The sequence below is a fragment of the Paramisgurnus dabryanus genome, chromosome 8 (genome assembly GCF_030506205.2).
Source record: "Paramisgurnus dabryanus chromosome 8, PD_genome_1.1, whole genome shotgun sequence".
NCBI classification, from domain to species: domain Eukaryota; kingdom Metazoa; phylum Chordata; class Actinopteri; order Cypriniformes; family Cobitidae; genus Paramisgurnus; species Paramisgurnus dabryanus.
In genome coordinates, this window is record NC_133344.1 from 18,130,057 (window position 1) to 18,147,629 (window position 17,573).

Here is a 17,573-nt window from a genome sequence, read left to right on the forward strand (position 1 = left end):
CCTTACTGTGTAGCATTTACAACTAAAACAAACGTTTGTCTTTATAAAAGTTCTGTAACATTTCATAAAAGGTGTGTTCGACTTCATGCGGCGCTGCGCAGACCGATCGGCGGCTGACTTGAAGCAGTGCATTCCGGTTAGTATTTCTGTCCGACTTAAGCTGGCGCTGCAGGCACGTGACTGTGTCATATGGTTTTTAAGTACCGCGAGAGCGGTTCGAGATCAGCCGCCTGAGTTAGCCAGCGCAGTTCCCGAAGAGGAGCTGCACGGGCTGTAATGACGACACAGCTGTTTCAAGATTGGTCGGATTCACCACATGACAACAATCACGTGTGTTTCGTGTGTATTTTCACGCCCTCAGTTCCACAAATGCTCACAAATCTGTATTTTTATAACAGTTAAAGCTCTTTTCATGTAGTCACGATGTTATATTGTGTCATCTTCATCAAAATAAAATGGATACAAAAACGTAGACCCCACTACATTGGTATTTAAATAATTTATGCTTCTGTTAAACTTTATTCTTGTAAAAACAGATGCTGTAAGCCTCTTCAGTTCCACTCATGCTCATGCATGGACATTCAAAACAGTATAATTCACTTTTTATGTAGTTTACATCTTACAAATCATGTTTAATGCGATTAAGCAAGCAAACGGCACGTGATCAGCCATGCCTGACGTAAATGCAGCAAACTACGGGAACCACAGCGCGTCCGACTTCACGTCTCCGTTTTCAGCTCCTCCCCGCCTGCACGTGGCTAATCTCGCCGATCGGTTACATCCAGCCACAGCCGATGTCGAACACACCTAAAGTTTATTGAGTTGGATCACGTGACGTTCGGTTGGCGAGCTTCAGAAAAGGTCACGTGATTTCCGGTTAGGGACCATCGATGCTCACTGGTTTTTGCATTGGATTGTGGGAATTTTTAGGGGAATTTTTTGTGCACTGAACGGATTTTTCAATTGAGACAGCCCTTAAAATGGCTGACTCCCTGATCAGTGCCCTGACTACTGAACAAGGGAGCTGATTGAGATACACGGTAGGTCACTGACAAGTCAGAGGCGTCATGCCCATTCAAACTGAGGGGGCAGTTTCCCCCTTGGTTTTTTAAGCCTCAAAATCAAAGAAGCGCCCATTAATCTGTTATTTGTCTTTTAATCTGTTTAATGTGCACAATATTATTGCTGCATCCTTGTCACTTTTCGGAGATTTTCGCCATTTTGATGTGTTACTTCTGGCGGCAGGCGCTGCATTCGGTGCAGTCGCTGACATCATCAACGTCTGAGCGCGCTCACGAGCTCTTTGCTGTTGCTGCATTTTGCTGAGGAATTAAAACGTGTAAGAAACGCTCACAACACTTCCAAACCCCAGTACGGCAATGTGCAGTTAACCTCCTCTGTATAGAAAATGTAGGGTTTAAAATGTGACCGTCTCAACGTTATATTAGTAGAGATTTCTAGATTCATCTTCTTGGTACAACGCCAAAGTTCGCCAGATTTCACAGGGGTGCGGAATCACACATGTTCACATGAGGTAAAGTTGAATGCAGAAATCCGTTCCTCTAATAATTTTTATCTAAACATTTTTTGAATCATTATTGAACATTAAACTTAATCACTGTTTTCCATATTTGAACTATTACCATGTTTTTGTTGCACATTAAAAATCATTAAAACCATACCCAACAAAGAAACAGCAGAGTAATAATATATATTTCTTTAAATATTGATACTTTTTTTCACATTTTAGAAAAGAAACTACAAAACAGGATATCCTTTGACTTTGTCATTTCTTTTAAAAAGTTCATGCCGGACAAATAAAAGAAAGTAAAATGTCTATCTCATTTTTTAGGATAACACCACCTGGATGAATGTTCTCTTTGTTGTAGTGACAGGCTGTCATTTGCCACACATCTATAATATAAACACCAACATCCTGAAAAGCCCACCGTAGAATTGTGTCCAACTGCAGAGCATACCAGTCACTCCCATACACATCCTATTAGAAGGACAGAAAAACAAAAGTCATAATATAAATATACATAATATATACTTTGCATATTTATTTACAAAAATAGATACAGGTGTGTGTGTGTGTACCTGGTAATTATCACGTTGTGGGGGCCAAATGCCCCACAAAGATAAGAATACCAGTACATTTTTTATCTTATTGGGACATTTTGAGGTCCACATGTGGAAAAAAGCTTATAAGTCATGGAGAATGATGTTTATGGAAAATCTGAAGAATGAGAAAGGCTCTGTGATGGTTGGGGTTACGGTTTGGGATAGGGGAAGGGAATAGAAAACGTAGGTTACGCATGTAACCATGGATCTGTGAGACCGAGGGATGACGTCACTACGGTCTAAAAAGGAATGATCACCTTCGTTCTGCCTATCACCGAGACCATATGTCAACAAAGTCATGTCCATGACCTCCGGAAGCAGAACGACCCCCGCCTATAAATAGCAGAGAATGCTCCCGGTTCAGTCTCCTACCTTGAGCGCCTCAGAATGGTCAGAGCGACAAGGATAGTGACGGTCATCCCTCGGTCTCACAGATCCATGGTTACATGCGTAACCTACGATCTGTTTCGACCTCACTCTGACCGTCACTACGGTCTAAAAAGGGATGACACATACCAACAGAGTCGCGAGGAACCCAGGATCAATTAGAACCTCGCTCAGTCACAGACATGAGGGCAGCGTCGCCGACCGGAGCTGGTCTAGTCACATCCACCCGGTAAAATCTTGTAAAAGTGCATGGCGTAGACCACAAAGCCGCTGCACAGATGTCGCTTGCTGCCACACCCTTGAGGGCAGCCCAAGATGTAGCCACACTCCTAGTAGAATGAGCCTTTGTACCTGTTGGGACCGGTATCCCCTGAGCCTTATAAGCATGGGAAATAACCTCCACCAGCCAATGAGATAGCCTCTGTTTGGAAAGCGGCAGTCCCTGCCTTGCCGCCCCATAACAGACAAACAGTTGAGAGTGCATTCTTCTTAAAGCCTGTGTACGGATCAGATAGGCTTTCAAGGCCCTGACTGGACACAATGTGATAAGCTTGTCATGCTCTGCCTGTGAGGCAGAGGAAGGCTGGAATTGAGCCAGCTCCAACACCTTGTTCATGGACTGCTGATCAAGCACTTTTGGCAGGAAAGCTGGATTCGGCCAGAGTGACACGCCAGTGCCCCCTGCCTGCCACCTCAAACAGTCATCACTAACGGAGAGAGCACACAGCTTCCCGACTCGTTTGGTTGAACAGAGAGCCAAGAGAAATGCAGTCTTAAGAGACAAAGACCGTAGATCTGCGTCTGAAATAGCTTCATAAGGACCTTCAGTGAGAGATGTCAGAACTGTAGGCAGGTCCCAGCTTGGTGCCCGCAAGGTGCGACCTAGACGTAACCGGCGGGCTCCCCTTAAAACCGGCTAATCAGAGGGTGCCTACCCAGGGATGTGTTATCTGCCCCCTGGTGAAAAGCTGAAATGGCCGAAGCATAGACCTTAATCGTACTGGCTGCCTTGCCCTGATCAAAATGGGACTGCAAGAAGCATAATACTTGTGGCACGGGGCAGACCGTTGGCTCGATGCCCAAGCCAAAACACCACTCTGAAAAGATCCTCCACCTGAGTGCGTAGCCAGCTCTGGTAGATGGGGCCCTGGCATTATTGAGTGTCTCCTGTACAGCCTTATCTAGCTGTCCATCGATGGGCTCTGCAGGGGCCAAACCCATAGACACAGGGCTTCCGGGTTCGGATGCCAAATACGCCCGTCTGCTTGCGTCAGGAGATCTGCTCTGCACGGTAACTGCCATGGCTGACCCTGCAGCATCCGGAAGAGTTCTGGGAACCATGGCCTCGCCGGCCACTGTGGCGCGACCAACAGGACTGAGTGGTGGCCCTCTCTGATCCGTCGGAGGACCTGAGTTATGAGAGGGAGTGGAGGAAAAGCATATAACAAGCCTGTTGGCCAGTCTTGCGACAGAGCATCCAGGCCCGAACTGCCCTCCTGCCCCATGAGGAGTACCATTCTGGGCAGTGTGTTGTCTCCGCTGACGCAAAGAGATCCATCTGGGCCGCACCGTAACGCATCCAGATCTGGACGACTATGTCGATGTTCAACCTCCACTCTCCCGGGAGTGGCCCTGTCCTGGAGAGAATGTCGGCCGCTCTGTTCTCCACACCTGGGATGTGCACTGCCCTCAGTGAGGAAAATCGAGGCCATGCCCATATCAGCAACTCCTCTGCCACCTGGAGGCATCGCTGGGACCTCGTGCCTCCCTGGTGATTGATATGATATACTGCCGAAGTGCTGTCTGTCCTCACCAAAACATGTTGGCCTTGCAACTCTGGCAGGAATTTCTGAAGAGCAAGATGGATGGCCTTCAACTCGAGGACATTTATGTGCTCCTTCATCCACAGCGACTGCCATGTGCCGCTCACTGCCCTTCCTTCCCAGACAGCCCCCCAGCCTGTCAGGGACGCGTCCGTTGAGATGACCTGTCTCCTGTGGGGAAGGCCCCCCAGTGGGACACCTTGTAAAATGAACTCCCGGTTGGTCCAAGGGCGTAGGGCTTTGATGAAGGTTTGAGATATATGCAGTTTCATCTGCCTGTCGTCTCTGGGGTGAAGATGAAAAGCATTGAACCAGCACTGCAGGGGGTGTGCCCTCAGCAGGCCCAGAGGAATAACTGCTGCTGCTGCAGCCACCAAGCCCAGTAGCTTTTGAACTCTGTGAGCTGTGACAAGGCTGCCTAAGTGGAACTGCTTCGTCATGTTGATCAAGCTGTCTGCTCTCTGTGAAGTGAGAGACGCAGTCATGCTTACCGAGTCCAGAAGGATGCCGATGAACTCTGCCTGTTGGCAGGGTTGCAGGTTGCTCTTTTTGTGGTTGACAGTGAAGCCTAGCATTTGAATGTGGGCCAGAACTGTGCTTGTGTCTCGTACTACCTGCTCCCGAGAGGGGGCGCACATGAGCCAATCGTCCAGGTAGGGCAAGATCTTCAATCCTCGAGCCTGGAGGGGGGACAGCGCAGCTGACACCACGCGAGTAAAGACCCTTGGGGCCAGAGAAGGACCGAAGGGAATGACCTGGAACTGGAATACCCTGCCTTGAAAGGCAAAGCGCAGGAAGGGCTGGTGTTCTGGACAGATTGGGACGTGTAAATAGGCGTCTTTCAGATCCAAGGACGTGAACCACTCCCCCTGCTGGATAGACTGCATCACCACCCTTGTGTGGACCATCTTGAAGGGTAGCACCTTGAGATATCGGTTCAAGGGCCTGAGGTCAAGAACAGGCCGATGACCGCCATCTTTTTTTGGAACAATAAAGTATTTGGAGTAAAACCCAGTGAGCTGTGCGCTGGGCGGTACTTCTGAGATGGCCCCTTTCAGAAGTAACTCCTGGACCTCTTTGACGAGGACGTACATTAAAACAGGGTCTTTTACGGACGTTATCTTGATCCCTGAAAACGTTGGGGGTCGCCGCCGAAATTGTAATCGGTAGCCGCGAGCCACCGTAGCCACGACCCAAGGGTCTGGCACAATTCCTTTCCAGGAGATCCGTGACAGCTGGGAAGGACAATCGATGGGCGACCCGGGACTCCTATGCAGGACCGCCACCGCGGCCTGCACCCCTGCCTGTGCCCCGCTGTGGTCCTCGCCATCCCTTAGCTCTGGAATTTGAGGCTGTACGTCGGTCAGGTGCACGAAATCGCCAGTCCCATGGGGCCTCTGGGTTGTCACCTGCTGATGGAGGCCGGGTAGGCTGCCGCAGCCTTTAACTGCTGATAGGTGGGCGGCCGGCAGTTGAAGCAGACCTAGAGCAAACCCTCTGGACAGCTTCCCTAGATGCTGCAGTCCGTTCAATCCGATCAAGCACCTCCTGGAATCCAGGGTGAAAGACGTGTCCTGGTACCACAGGGAGGTTGAGTAGCTCCTGTCTGATGACATCTGGCAGGGAGGTTTGTGCCAGCCAAACTTGTCTGCGACAGAGCACTGCAGAGGCCATAGCAGCCCCTACGTCACGTGTCAGCTGGGAGTGGGTAGAAAGAGCCGCATCGACCAGGGCCCTGGAATCACGATCGTCTGAGCCCAGTGTCTTCCGTAGAGCCGCCAGGGTGATGGCTAGAGCGTTACCCATACGGGCCGCTCGAGCTGATGCGTTGAAGGAATTAGTGACCAAACGGTCCGTCTTGGCACACTCCTTGCGAGGGCACCGTGGATCGGAGGATACCCGGGAAAACCCCAGAGACGTCAATGCAGCCATAGGCAACTCAACTGGTGGCATGTTTCCCAGTCCAGTTTCAACCAGATAACTAGCATTTGCCAGCTGGCGACAACCTGCATTAAACTGGGGCCGTTTCGAATTTGTACCCCATGATGACCTCAGCATTGCAGTATAGTCATCTGCTACAGGTATAGAAGGCCGTGGTTCAGGTCGGGAGATGCCCTCCCAAACACCTCCAGCAGGAGCCGGGGCAGATGTAGGCCCCTGAAGGCCCAAAACCTTGGCAGCGCTCAGTACCCGTGACATCAGGGAACTGACAGGGGCCTCTCCTGGCTCCGGGGAGCCGTCAGCTGGCTCAGCAGAGCTAGAATGTAGCTCCCCTTCGAGGTCGTCGCCACCTGTGGTGTCATCCACCACTGTGTGTGAAGCGCATAGGGATAACACATCTACATTGTCTTGATGTTCCTCCTCACCGAAGCTCTCAGGCCTGACTGAGAGGGGATCCTCATGTAATAAGTCTTGTTGTTTACCTTCTAATTTGTCCAACCTCCGTGACAGAGCCTGGAGAGCTGCAAGGATCTCGAGTGACCCCGTGCTGCTGCTTTCTGCCACCGTAGCTGAGGCAGGGGGCTTAACAGATTTGGGTGGCTCCACCTGGGTAACTCCATGGGGGGAATCCCGCTGTCGATCACGCGAACGTGAATGCTTGCGCTTGTGTTTACGCCCATGCCTACTGGAGAGGGACGGCTGGTCAGGGGAGCGCCGCCTCCCGCTCACTTCCTCACGCACATGGCCACGCACATGGCCGCGCACCTGGCTGGCCCGGCGCCGTCGCTCGTCCCTGGAGAGATCGCAGGCTGCACTACAGGGATTGTCCACGTCTTCCAGCACGTGGGCAGCTCCAAGGCATGTGGGGCACTCCCTGTGCCCATCCCTAGAACTCATGGAGGCGTTGCAGATCCTGCAGTAGTGGGAAGCCATTGCAGCAACACAGAATCCCAATGTAATGCCTGGAGTCCTCCTCCAGCAATCCGCCAAGGTAATACGGTGGGCCGCACCAGCGCACGAATGCACTTAGCGGTCGCACACTAGCCCCACCAGCTGCAAACAGGGGTATAGGGCGTGTCAGAGGGGAGTATTGCAGGAAAAGTGTGGTTGTAGCCGCCACTCAAGGCGGAAAAGTACCTAAAGAGCAGAAAAGCACAGCACCCAGTATTATGATGGCCCGCACCGGTGCATGAATGCACTTAGCAGGCACACACTAACCCCTTACCAGCTGCGAACAGGGGTATAGGGTGTGGGGAATACTGCCACAGCCTGCACCAGCACGTAAACGCACCTAACAGACTGAAATAGTGAACAGGAAACACAATAATAACAGGGCTGTTTATAATGTACTGGAAAAAACAGTCACCCACTAAATAATTCAACAAAAAATAGCACTAGCAGCAGACACAATATACCAGCTGAAAACAGCAATAAATACAAGCACAGGTATAATGGCGGCCCACACCAGTGCGCGAACGCACTTAGTGGGCTAGCACAAAGCCCACGGCTGCGAACAGCAGTAGAGGCACACGGATAAACAACTTAAATTACCCGGAAATCTAGTGCATATAAGTTTAAATGAAAGGGTATATAGCCTAGAAATAATAAGTAAAATACACAAACCACAACAATTCTCGGGGGCACAAGGCACCCGCACCGTTTAGGTAACGAATTAGTGGAATGCAACAAGAAAATAATCAGGACTTCTTACCTGAATACGTAATCTCTTACTCACGGTCTCGTATGAGGCGATCAAGGTGAGAGACTGAACTGGGAGCATTCTCTGCTATTTATAGGCGCGGGTCGTTCTGCTTCCAGAGGTCATGGACATGACTTTGTTGACATATGGTCTCGGTGATAGGCAGAACGAAGGTGATCATTCCTTTTTAGACCGTAGTGACGGTCAGAGTGAGGTCGAAACAGATCTCAGTTTGTATAGTTTAAAAACCATTACGTCTATGCAATGTTCCCACAAAACATGGAAACCAGAATGCGCGCATGAGTGTGTGTGTGTGCCCCCAAAAATACTTTTCTTCTGTACATTGCTGTAGCTCAACTAGTAGCAGTGTTCGAATTAAAGTGGGGGCTGGATGGTCCCAGCTTAGCTAAACTAAAAAAAAAAAAAGGTGCTGAATAGCACTAAAAGCTCGTTATCATAGGGGAACCATTTTTAGTGCTATATAGAACCTATAAAGCACCTATGAAGAACCATTTGAGGGGTGATATAGCACCACTATAGCCCCAGATATGGTTCTACATAGGTGCTACACAGGTACTAAATATGTGCTCTATGGCATTTAAAATGGTTCCCCTATGATTACTTAACCTGGCTCCGCCCTCCTTCGTGTTTCCACTTAATTTTCATTTCGCTTCAGTACAACGTCTGGGACTGCTGTGTAGAGTTTCGTTTTCTCCTGCAAATATCTGCAGGTCCAATCAGCGAACAGGGGGGGGTGGCTAAGAACGATGACGTTGAGGTCGTGCGTCAGTTTGAGGTGTAGTTCAGTAATGGCAGCGGAGAAAGACGTGAGAAAAGCTATTCGGTCCGTTGTTGCAAAACTGCCAAATATACAGAAGCCGGAGCAAGAACAATGTTTGCTAAGTTTTGTTGGTCTGATTATTCGGACTTGTTGTTTCCGGCCGGTTTTGGCGCATGATATACGTCACGACCACACGTTAACGGTTGCCTATGGCAGGTCCTGAGTGACTCTGGGCAGATCCAATAGTTTTAAACTTCAGAGGACCCTCCTTAACGGAAGTAACGCTTCGCAATGAAGCGTGGCCAGACTCTCTGTACAAATTTTATGAATGTACGAGAGTCTGCTAGGACCAGGCTAATGATTACGAGCCAGTGAACCACTTTTAGTGCTATTTAGCATCGTTTGTTTTTAGAGTTTATGGGACCCCAAATCTTTGACATAATTGGAACACTGACTAGTAGAGCATGGCTAACAACGCCAATGTCATGGGTTTGATCAAAATGCAAAATGCATGTAGCCTACTAATAATAGAAAGTAAAGCCTAAATAGCTGAAAATCACTTTAGATAAAAACATCTTTGGTGGTTTATATTTCACGTCTTTATACGTTCTTATTCCGTGCTGTTTTAGACATGAAATTTAAATCGCCCCTTAAAATGCATGAATGTAATATAATTTACAACACATAATCCAATTTATACAATGAATACTGTAAGACTCTAACCTTAAAGCCAGTGTTGGCAGTCTTGATTATAACAGTAGTGTCTGGTGCCCGCTGTAACAAATCTAGTACCGCTTTACGGATCCTCAGCACTCTTTTGGTGAAGTAATCTAGAGGAAATGTCGCAAAGTGCATCCCCAGGTGAAAAACAAACACAGTGTGAGGTCCTCCAGTCAGATCATCAATCTCATTACTGATGTAGTGCAGATTAGTAACTTCAGTTTTACGACTTCGTAGAGGAACACCGTGAGCCCTCCAGTGTAAGTCAATGTTGTTCTCCACATCCACTGCTATAAGTGGACCTGCCTGATGTATAACATGCAGGTTCATCTGCTTCAAAGCTGCAGTGAGAAACACCAACAATGATGATACCGTATGATTTTATGAATATGACTTAATATTCAAGTACACATCTTACTTGGTACAACTTTCACCAGTAACTCAAACCACTGTCTCAAGGTAGAGTCTCCAATCATAAAGATGTGTTTGTCTTTTAAACACTGTGTTGTTGTTTGGGTAGTAAAACGACGAGTGCTACACAACAAAGATGTCCACACATCATTCAGGTAAAAGCCAGCAGGAACTGGTGTGTGCAAACCAGGACGACATTTCTGTGTAACATCTGCAGGATGAAGTGTTATAGTGAATGTACACCTTGTATTTGCACTATTAATTAACCTTTATTAAATGCCATCAACACAAATTAATTAAAGGGGACATTTCACAAGACTTGTTAAATATGTAAAATAAATCTTTGGTGTCCCCAGAGTATGTATTTGAAGTTCTAGCTCAAAATAGCATATAGATAATTTATTATAGCATATTAAAATTGCCACTTTGTAGGTGTGAGCAAAAATGTGCTGTTTTAGGGTGTGTCCTTTTAAATGCAAATGAGCTGATCTCTGCACTAAATCCCAGCTAACAGAAAAAAGTTATAAGAACGTTCCCTGAAAGTTCCCAAGATTCCCAAAAACGTTCTGCCAACAGAAAAAGTGTCCAGTTTTCTTGACGTTTTAAGAACGTTTTTGTGTTGTCTCAACGTTAGAGGAATGTTACATTTTACCATTTATAAACGTTATGACAATGTCATGTTTTAATGCTCACACAATGTTTAAACAACAACTGTTTATTATATTGACTTGTTTGACTATTATGTAAATGATAGAGAAACATTGCATTTTATTATTTTATAAAACATTATTTCTGAATGTTCAGTAAATATATTGCTGTAGAAAACACAATTCACTTATTAGGCTTAGATGTTGATGTTTTGTTTAATTTTAAGTCACCATTATTGTGATGAGTGTTTGTTTTAGTTGGACTCTTGACTCTTGACTTTTTGCCTGCAAGTTTTTTTCCCTGGTTGTGTTAACTCTGTGTTAATACACCACATTTGTTATGAACATGTAAAGTTAATAGTCTAATTCTGTGGTAGTTGGTACATACAGTAATGGTAAAGATCATTACTTAATTAATTTACTAATCAAAAGTTTATTTTCTGTCAATGATGTAAATGAGATCCAGCACTTTCACAGCAGTTTGTCATTAAGGAGTTTTAGAAACTTAACACAAAAAATATCTGCTGTATATTTGGGACACACAAACCTCAAGAATCAGAGTATGAATCTCAACCATGGATGGCACTGCAGTGGTTGGATAGTGCAGATTAGGGGGCGTTATTATCCCCTTCTGACATCACAAGGGGAGACAGACAGACAGACATGTATATATGTACATGTATACATTTTTTAAGATTTAAGTTGCTATTAGTGAAAAGTGTGCATCACCATGCATCAAAAACCAACATACCAATTGTTGTACTTCCGTTAGAGGGAAGAATCTTGATTATGTTTTTTAGTCCATTGATACCCTTGTTGCTTGGATTTCTGTAAAAGACAACATCTCTATCGTAGTGTTTTCCAATAGCTTTATTAATATTCAAACAGTTAAACTAGATAATAATGGAAAAAAATGATCAAATATCAACAAATGTAAAGATAATACAAATATAAATTAATTCAGCATTATATAATCTCACAAAAACATTGCTTCTTTGGCAGTCACGTGGTTGATATACTCTCCAAAAGAGTGATACACACGAGCGCTGCATGGCAGTGATTTGGGTCTCTGACAGCGCCATTCTTCTCCAGTTTGAGAATCTTTGTATTCACAGCAACAATCTCCATTTTTGATCCTCTCCAGTCCATTCTTGTCTGACTTCACAGTGCACAACACTGTTTCTTTCAGTCTGGTCCCATTCGGTCCTGGTCCTTCAAAATATCCAAGGAAAGACACTCTTGTCAGAATCAGTTTCTCTGTGATGCTTGAGGACCTGCACAGCTTCACTGGAGTGAATCAGACGCACAGCCACCTGTGCCAGTCCAACCCACGGCAGAAGAAAACGCACAGAGTAGGAGCCGTTGAGCAAATCCACCACCTTCCCAAACACACTGGCCTGTGACAAAAAAATTTAATTCTTAAATTAATGTCCAGAAAGATAAGATAAAGATAAGTAAACATTACTGATAGCAGACATACAGTACCTTTTGAGGACTTTCGGATGAGAAAAGCTTTGCTTGAAAGAAATCCCCTCCATAACGTTTAGATTTATTGTTAAAGTCCCTGGCATGGATAGTAACAAAAAGCTCCTCCCCTATCTGGTAGCTGTCTTTCAGGTTCTGAATGATAAAGGTGGAGTGAGCTGGACTTGTACTCATAGACACATTTGTAATTGATCTGTCTGGTCCAGCCCAGTAAAGAGTCTGCTGTAAACTGGAGTAACTTTCTGAACTGATTCCAAATTCAGAGTAAAATGAACTTGAACTTGACTCTGAGTCTTCTGAACTGATTTCTAGCTGAACATCTGCAGGAGAGGTGGAGGAGTTTCTGGAGTTGTAATTTTTTTCAGAGTGTTGCGACAAAAAGATGTGTGGATCTTGTTTGTTTTCTTTACTTCCTACAGTCGTGGCCAAAAATATTAGCACCCTTGGTAAATATGATCAAATAAGGCTGTGAGAAATTCATCTGCATTGTTAATCCTTTTGATTTTTCATAAAAAAAATTCACAAAAATGTATTCTTTTATTGGATAATAAGAATTTAAAATGGGGGGAAATATGATTATGAAATAAATGTTTTTCTCTAATACACATTGTCCAAAATTATTAGCACCCTTTTATTCAATACTTTTTAAAACCTCCATTTGCCAGTTTAACAGGTCTAAATTTTCTCCTTTAATGCCTGATGAGGTAAGAAATCACCTAACAAGAGATCAGAGACCATTCCTTCATCCAGAATCACTCCAGACCTTTTAGATTCCCAGCTACATGTTGTTGCTTCTCCTCTTCAGTTCACTCCTCTCATTTTCTGTGGGGTTCAGGTCAGAAGAGTGGAATGGCTTTAGCAGAAGTTTGGTTTTGAGCTCAGTGACCCATTTTTGTGTTGTTTTTGAGGTTTGTGTTTTGGTTATTGTACACTTAGAGGATCCAAACATGGCCCATTATAAGAATTCTAACAGAGTCAGTCACTTACGGATTTTTTATCTGTTGGTATTTGATAGAATCCATGATGCCATGTATTTTAACAAGATGTCCAGAACCTCCAGCAGAAATATAGGCCCACAACATCAAAAACACAGCAGTATATTTCATTGTACACATGGGGTACTTTTTTTCTCTGTGTTTACCAAACCCATCTTGAGTGTTTGCTGCTAAAAGCTCATTTTTTAGTTTCATCTGACCATAGAAGCCATTCCCATTTAAAGTTCCAGTCATGACTGATAACTGAATATGCTTTAGTTTGTTTTTGAATGAGCTAGGAGAATTTTTTCTTGTAACCCTCCCAAACAACATGTGTTGATGTAGGTTCTGTTTGACAATTTTTTTAAAGGTTTTCTGAACCAGAGGCTCAACAATTTTCTGCAATTCTTCAGCTGTGACCCTAGGAGAGTCTTTAGCTACTCAAACTCTCCTTCTCACCGCACATTAGGACGATATAGGCATAGGTTCTCTTTCAGGCAGTTTTGTAACATTTTCTGATGGTTGGAAATTCTTAATTATTGCCCTGATGATGGAAATGCTCATTTTCACTGCTCTAGCTCTTTTCTTAAAGCCACTTCACCAATTTGTGAAGATCAATTATCTTTTGCTGCACATCAGAAATATATTCTTTGGTTTTTCTCATTGTGATGGATGATTAAGGGAATTTAGGCTTTGTTTCCCCTCCTCTTTATATTTTTGTGAAACAGAAGCCAGAGCTGAATGATTTTGTGTTTACAATCATGCTGGAGTTCTGAAAATTGTGAAAATGAATGGGAATATACTTCAGAGATATTTTACCAATAAGAATTTCTAGGGGTGCTAATAATTGTGTCCAACGAGTATTTGAGAAAAACATTGATTTCATAATGATATTTCCCCTCCATTTTAAATTCCTATTATCCAATGAAAGGATAAATTTTTGTGAATTGTTTAAATAAAAAATCAAAAGGATTAACAATGCAGATTAATTTTTTACAGCCTTATTTGATCATATTTACCAAGGGTGCTAATATTTTTGGCCACGACTGTATATACGACCATACAATCTACAAACACACAATAGACGGTTATTAACTCTGCAAATTCAGTGAACAAACAATGTTTAATAAAAGAATGTAAACATGAACTATGAATGCACAAAAAAAAGTTGAATTAAAAACAGAAAGGAATTTCAAAAGGCTGTCATTTAAACAACTTCAAACAAGTTGATTGACTCACCAGAAAACATATTAATACAAGGCAGATCCCAGCAAACATCATTTTTAAACAGGGTCTCTCCCTGTTGACTACAACAGACATAATGTTCACATTTACTAGAAAAAAGTGGTTAAGATGTTTGATTACTTTACTGACATTACAAATAGGACACATTCAAAGATTTTGAGAGTCAAGTTGGAACAATACAAGAGTAAGGTCAAAATTAGTCTATAACTGATTTTTTAGTGTAAAGGGAAAAAATTATATAATTAAAAATCACAATAATTGTCATTAAAGCTTTAGCTTCAATACAGATGTGTAGAATAATATCTTTAATTTAGCCTATATCAAAATAAGATCCATGGTTTTTGTGCACCAGAACCGATAGTTATCATTTTACACATACACTGCAACTACTGTAATTCATTAAAAGTTTATACTTTGTTCTTAAAATTATGAATTTAGTCAATTGTGTCCTTTTGCAAACAAAAATAAGGAGAATTACTTACTGTATTGTTTTCGAGCTGTAAGTTTCATTTTATTATCTGAAAGAATGTATAACATAAAAATGCTGCTTATAAAGAAAATCAGTAGGCTAATGTTGGCTTACAATGTTGTCTGTCAGCATGCCTTGCGAGAGACGAATGCTTTTCGAAACAGGACTACTTTGTCAAGCGTGTCTTGCAGCAGTGAGCAGGTCATAATGAGGTCTCCTTATATGAAACACCTGACTCCACTAATCAGGCTCCTTCCAGAATGTTTGAAACATTTCTATAATTCACACACTAACAAACTGATGAACTTTCTGAAATTTCTTTTTTTTGACTAATTCTCAGCTGTGCAATTTAAAAAAAAAAATGAATTGATAAATTCATATGCAGGTAAACATTATAAATATCACAATTAAATGTCAAAAATAATGCATTTTTATTTAAAATGTTTTATACTGATTAAATCATATCTGTTATATTATTTTGTCTTTGTTTAAAAGTGTCAATCAACCAAAAGTTATTATTTCAAGATTTTAAATGTATAAAGATGTATTTCAAGCATATTATTTTGCCCACATAGATGCCATGAGGGCCCCACATTATTTTCCCACATGGGCAAACCTATATGCAGAGCCGGATTAAATAAATGGACTACACTAGGCAGGCTGCATTTTTTTGCCCCCCCCATCGAGGTTATTAATGAATTGAAATCTGAAACTTACCAAAGTTACTAATAAAAGTTAATTCACATTTTACATAGCCTAGTCTTTGGTTACAAATTGGTTGTTTGTATGCCAAATTAAGTCATGTGTTGTATTCAGGGTATATATGACGCGAAAGAGGAACAGCTTTTAACATCGGCGGCAAGAGATGGAGCTAGTTAGTGTACTTTTTAGGGAACAAACACCGTCCTGTAGAAGGACAGACGAGCCAACACTTTAAAGCCGGGCACAATGGGGGGGCGGTGTCGGCAGTAAATGATCGTCTTAATAGCGGGAAAAAACTTTAAAGTATGTTTGTATTGGGTGTCTGTGACGAGAAAACGCAATGTATTCTAAAATAGTGTGTAATATGCGAGTTAGAGCCTCCTAGTAGCGTATCACCAGCAGCTGGAGACGCTGCTTCTAGATAACTTGAATAATGGCAAATGTGAGATCGCACGACTCAAATAATTACAGAACTGACTGACAGATTTAGGATTTAAATTTATGATTCGGGCAGGTGGTGATAGCGCAAAAGTCTGCCGTTGTGATGAAAGTGTTAGCGGTTGCTTATTAGGTTTGCAAGAGGGAAGAGCTGAGCAAATAATTTCTGTATAGTGGCTAAATCAATACAAAACACATCGAAACGAAGGATGAAAGTACAATACCTTTTAAGAGTAACGTGGAAAGAAAAATCAACACGGTCTACATTAAGATCGAGAAGTCCGAGTTGCTGAGAAAATATTGATAAATGCGTAGCATATATTATATCGATTCAAACCGATGACTGTTTGAGTCCCCTCATCAGTGCGTTTAAAAACGATTGCATGGGGAGGTACTGAATGAATAAGGATCGAAATTAAAAAATACAGGAGGAAAATGGGGCTGGGTGGTCTGCGGAGGCAATCTCCCGCTATATTTGGTGATATTAGAACAGGTTGAAGTGAAGACAGTGGAATATGAGAGATAATAGCATCAGGGCTTGAGCCGCTAGCAGAGGCAGCCTCACGCTTGGAAGCACCTGAAGTTAACATCCAAGGATAGACAATATTACAGATGAGGAAACGGATCGCGACGCTGGCAGATATAACAGAAATGTTTGGCAAAAAATGGAAGCAGGAGCCACTGTTATGCGGGCGAGGGAACTGGTTGAAACCGGCGCTCTAGGACGCGGCCCAGACCTGCCGAGCGCCTGACACCAGTGGTGAGAGGCATTAGGAAAAACCAGGTGTCATGAGCAATTCGGTCCCCCCGAGCAATTCGGACTCCCCTAGGACCCCGCGAGATTCCATTGGCTGGAAAAACTCCTCATGGGTAGTTTTCTTAGCGCCTTATTACAATTCCTACAAAATCGCGTTATGATTTATGTAGTTAGAACGTTGTTAAAATTACAATTGATGTCTTTTAAATGATGTTTCATATTGTAGTATATAAATGAGGCTATAGGTGGGAGATCTACACATTGCTTGTGTCATATTATTTAGATATTATATTCTGTACCATTTCCACTTTTTACTGTCGACTACTTCTACAATTACTTACTCATTAATTACTTATACAAAACATGATTACTACATAATTGAATCACACATTTAAATTATAATTTATAAGCCATGATTACTACACTTTTACTATTGAAAAAATATATTCCGTAAGGTATGTAAATTTTTAATTTGTAAAAATAAAAGTATGGTTTTTGTAAAGCAGATGATGACACAAAAGTACTGATGTGTCTGCAACATGAATATTAGTTTATTATATAATTTTTTGGTTAACTTTTATCTTTAAACATTTTTATGCTTCTATTTTGTACCACGTAATTAGCTTGCTAGACCTCTTACGCAGATGAGATATCGCAATCACACATTTTTGAGCAGGCATTAGTGCTAGGTACCAATCGGGGTCCAAGGGGAGTCCGAATTGCCCGGGGGGACCGAATTGCTCATGACAGCGGTACTCGGCGGAGTAGGGGGGAGGCTGCAGGATGCGAAATTTAGGCTCTGTCACGGGACATTCTTCTTCTTCTTGTATGATTTGCGGCAGTTTAGACACTGCTATGGTGTATTACTGCCCTCCACAGTTCATCTGAAGAACTTTGCCTCACAGTTTATATCCTCGAGTAAAGACCGGTGTGGAGTAAAAAATTTATTAAAGCCTTTGCTGTTACATAA

General features: G+C 43.2%; 1 long non-coding RNA gene and 1 pseudogene across 1 annotated transcript; both read right to left on the minus strand.

The window, feature by feature from the left end:
- Positions 1–1,804: 1,804 nt before the first annotated feature.
- LOC135770205 (NXPE family member 3-like) lies at positions 1,805–13,247 on the minus strand (annotated as a pseudogene).
- A 794-nt stretch (positions 13,248–14,041) lies between these two features.
- On the minus strand, positions 14,042–14,854 carry LOC135770910 (uncharacterized). Its single transcript, XR_010542800.1, has 3 exons — positions 14,720–14,854; positions 14,232–14,299; positions 14,042–14,059 (listed from the first exon to the last, which is right to left on the minus strand). It is a non-coding gene; the product is annotated as an uncharacterized lncRNA (long non-coding RNA).
- Between the last annotated feature and the right edge of the window lie 2,719 nt (positions 14,855–17,573).